Source organism: Eucalyptus grandis, chromosome 6 (genome assembly GCF_016545825.1).
Source record: "Eucalyptus grandis isolate ANBG69807.140 chromosome 6, ASM1654582v1, whole genome shotgun sequence".
NCBI lineage: Eukaryota > Viridiplantae > Streptophyta > Magnoliopsida > Myrtales > Myrtaceae > Eucalyptus > Eucalyptus grandis.
This window is the reverse complement of record NC_052617.1, coordinates 36,803,098-36,807,624: the sequence shown is the minus strand read 5'-3', so window position 1 is coordinate 36,807,624 and position 4,527 is coordinate 36,803,098. Positions and strand designations below refer to the sequence as shown.

At 41.4% G+C, this 4,527-nt stretch overlaps 1 pseudogene; it reads right to left on the bottom strand.

Annotated features, from left to right (window-relative positions):
• Positions 1–271: 271 nt before the first annotated feature.
• On the bottom strand, positions 272–1,572 carry LOC104451932 (annotated as a pseudogene).
• Between the last annotated feature and the right edge of the window lie 2,955 nt (positions 1,573–4,527).

Genomic DNA, 4,527 nt, shown 5'->3' with positions numbered 1-4,527 from the left:
TGCACCAACAACCGATCGGAGGGAAGTCCAGTCTGGTTTCGCTTAACAAAATCGGAGAGAAGTCCAAACACTTTAAGTTCATAATGACTTTGTATTCATTAACATGATGAATTTTTTTAGTGGCCTGTTTACATCAATGTCTAATTTACCATCTCCTAATATATCCAACTCTTTCTTTATATACGTCAATGTCCATGGATTAACTTATAAAAAACCGCGCATCAATGGGATGATTAGGAAACAAAACAGGTGTTCAAAAAGAATCAACTCTTCATAAAGCTCTAGCATTCCTGCCACAATTTTTGCCAATGAACTCCCATGACCGACACGGCAAGCTGTCGAGACTTGCCACTCGTGAGTTTCCATAATTACCTAATACACCACATATTCTCCACGCATGGTATTCGGCATACGCCACCGGATCGTTTGCTAGGGACTTCACGAAAGTTGCCAATTCCTTTATGGAGCTAAACTTGTTCCGGTCAATGATTAAACATGGAGGGACAAAGTCCATGACGTTGGGGGCACTGAAATAGATGGAGAGCGCCCCGGAATTCAGAGCATAAAATAGCTTCTCCGTCACGTAACTTTCTGTTCAGGTGTTCTCAATAGCGAGAACAAACTTATAATGAGACATAGCGCAGTGCAAATTGTCCCACCATTTTGGAGTGCCACTGGCATCGTTGGCACACTCGGGATAGAAAGAAAGTGCCTTATCGAGACCGCCGACATTATTTAAGCACTTGCCAAATGAATGGTGAGGCAGCAACTTGAGGAGCTTTTCTGCAAGTTCGTTCTTTTGAGGAAGGCAACGAGAGGAAGACCAATGACCCAGCGTCTCCTGGGGTGCAAAAACAAGATTTAATGCATTTAGGGGATCATAAGTTAATAGGGAGAGAATCGAGATGAGACTCGAGAAGGATTGACGAGATGATAGCTTACATTGTCCTTACAAGAAGACACGTGGTAATTTCAACCATTGTGGAAAAGTGATCCAGCATAGGTTGACTGGATATCTTCTTTTGCATGGTAACTGATGAAGGTATCTTCTCGGTCTGATCTCCTTCGTCCAGCATCCAGATCCATGTGTACACGTAGTGGATCCCCAATTGCGCCTCTGATGTTAGCATGTCCAGTGAGAGAAGATGCTCTCAATTAAAGCAGCAGCATGTAAAACAAATTTCGTGGAAGCCGGCACCAATCGGAAAAAAGGAAAAATTTAAAAAGGGACCTGAAGTGTCCTCTTTTTTCTCAAATAAGAGTTTAAATTGGACTTTATTTCAAATAAAGACCTAAAGTGCCATCACTTTATTAAATAAAGATCTGAAGTGCATATTGTTTCAAACGAAGACCTAAAGTAACTATGTCCGTTTCAAATAAGGACCTGACTTTCCAACGATCAATAGTATTTTCATTATTTGTCATTTTTTCCCGTTTTTTCTTCCTTTTTTTCTTTTTTCTTTCCGTTTTTTTTTTCTAGTTCTTCTTCCTCTTCACTGGTGGCCAGCTGGCCGGCCACCGATGATGCCCACAAAGGGCTAGGCAAGGGTCGCCCTCACCGGTGAGGGCCATCCACGCCGGCCACAAGTGAGGGACGGCCTTGCTTGGACTTGGCGACCCTCACCTATGGGCCATTTGCGAGGTCAGCCCTCGTTGGCCCCAGGGGAGGCTGGCCCTTGCCAAATCTAGCAAGGGTGGCCTCACCGACGGCCAGTGAGGGCTTGCAGGCCCTCGCCCGCCCTTACCAACGGCCGGCGAGGTCGCCCAGCCCTTGTTTGAACTTCTAACGACAATCTTTCTTTGAAGGGATATAGAGTTCGTAAGATATGCATGAGTTAGGCAATTGGGACCCTTCTTTGACTTATTTGATTTACTTATTAGTTTTTTGATTGGGTTTTGAGGTCTGTGAAAAGCAGTGTGACCACACAGATAGAAATGGACAGTGAAACTTACTGAAAGCTACAAGGGTTTGGCACGACCTAAAACACATGCGTGCCAACCCTAACACATAGATCACATTCAAGATGTAGAATCCACTGTATATAAATGTCTACTACGTCAAATTTCATGAAGTAAAAGAACCAGTTAATCATGAAGAATCAAGAGTCTTGCATCTTCATAACAGCAATGTCTATGCCTTCAAAACACTCTTTTAATCCTCTTCCTTCGCACTTAGCTAGCATTGCTTGATCCCGAGGTCTTAGTTATTTGTCTAGGTATTGTGGACCTGTTCCTCTTTATTTTATACTCTAGTGAACACTCCTTTCCAGCCTTTCCTTTTTTCAGTGACGAAGAAGTGCACAATAAACAAATAACCACTGCTCACATTATAAGCTTCCGGTGCAGAATAAACAAATAACCGACACTCCCACATAAACTTCAAGTCAAATCATACATTCACACATTAAAATATGGAAAGCTAATATTTGACCGCAAAAGGCAAGTACAAAGCTTAATGAACCTTGGGATATCAGCCAGCCCTCGCCTCTTCCCCTGTTAATGCCAAATATTGGGTAACCTTATCCACGAATGTACGGCCCAACATGTCATCAAGTGCATTATCAATATCATAACACTCTTTCCCTAGAAGCTGTGAAGAAGAGATAACTTGAGTTTGTTCATCATCTTTTTCAAAGAATAGGTTTAACATAATAAATCCACCAATTTTCACAATGTCATTACTTCGATTCAAGTACAATAATTGTATCGTTTCTCTTCAAATCATTTAGCTTGAATGCGATAAATGATTCTGAGCAAAAAAATTTGCTTAAAATGACAGACATTAGATCATTTATAACAGTTTGAAAGCATCCTGGGGCCTTTCTAGGAAAACATAATCATTCTCTACTCAAATAACCACCCTGGCACCTTGTCGAAGGTTGGTAAAGGTCCTATTTATTGAGGGTTGTGGCAAAGGGGCGTCACCACGCAATAACAAGCTATAGCGATGATATGGGGATGCAAATTTAGTAATCAGTAGCATATATAAGATGAATGTGTGCAAATACATAAGAGAGTAACTCATAAATGTGGTGCCAAGGTAATCCTAACTCTTCATAGAAGTAAATTCACCAGTCTAAATGTCCATCACAAATATTACGTGACACCTAGGCACCCAGCTGGCTAGAAATGGCAGAGGCTGAGAGTAATAAACCTCTGAAAATGGCAAGTACTCATGGAAAATAGGCTATTGTAGACTTTCTAATAGAGAACATCTTGTTATTTTTCTTTTGTATTTAGGTGTTTTTCATGTGGATTAGGTAAACATCTTACTTCACTGGCTAATAGTGCTGACTGCCGAGGCAATTGCCGGAAAAACTAGCAGATGCCTATATTTCCCAAAAACAGCCTTCAAAATTATGAAGTTCACATTACTGTTGTAACTCGTAATGCCCATTGACTAAATAATCAAAAAAATGCAGTCTCAATCCCAGTACCTTAATAAACGATAGCACAAACCCCCATTCAAACAAATTGAAAACGTGTTTGATGGGAAGGGAAAGTAAGAACTTGAACGGAATATAACTAAACATGTAATTGGACAAAATGTCTAAAAGAAACACAAAACAACCTACTGCACTAGCAAATACATCGACCTTATCATGGACCCAGCCACCAGCGCGCCCACAGCTGGGTAGGGAGATCAAAATGGCGAACGGTGGCGAGGAGCCTATCAAAAATCATCTCCTCCTTCTCCATCAAATCGATCTTCTCCTTCACTCGCACCACCGGCGAATTCATCGACATCGATTTGCAACTCAAGAGCCCTGCTGTTCTAGTCAGGTTTCGCGCCTCGAGAGGAAAAAGACCGGAACTGTTTGATATTGCTAGTATGAGTATCTGGAGGGGGGTGAATAGGTATATAAAGAATTTTTCTCAAGCAATTGCACAATACTAGACAGTTGGATGAAACGATAATCACAGTAAGACTGAGAGAAGAGAAAATTAAACACGCGGTTTATAGTGGTTCGGCTTATATCAAGCCTATGTCCACTCTTCTTCACTAATGACCTATTGGCTGGATTCCACTATGAACAAGAGAGAGGTTACAGCACGCTTTGCCTTGATTCCACAAAGTAGATGTTCTACCACACCTCCTCAAGATTTCTCACAAATATAGACTCTCTCTTTCGTATACAAGTATTCACTCGGAGGATTTGTCTAAACAAAAAGGAGCTTCGGACTTTGGAATTCTTCTATCGCGCACACCTTGAACAACTAAGACAGTCTTCCTTATATACTCCTTTATGCCATCATACCCGTTGGCACTTACCAAAGGAATTCCTCCAATCTACCCGTTGGACGGAATCAATTAGGAAGATTGTCCAAGCTATAAATGGAACGTGTTGATAGCCCATCAATCCTGTTCGCCCATACAATCAGGATCTCGGTTTCCATAAGCGAACCTTCCAATAATATTTAGGCAATCACCGGATCTTCAATTATCGAATCAATCTTCGATCAATCAAAGGACTCCGTTTATGTCTTCTCCAGCCATGAGATCTTCTCCGAGTTGATAAGGTTAAA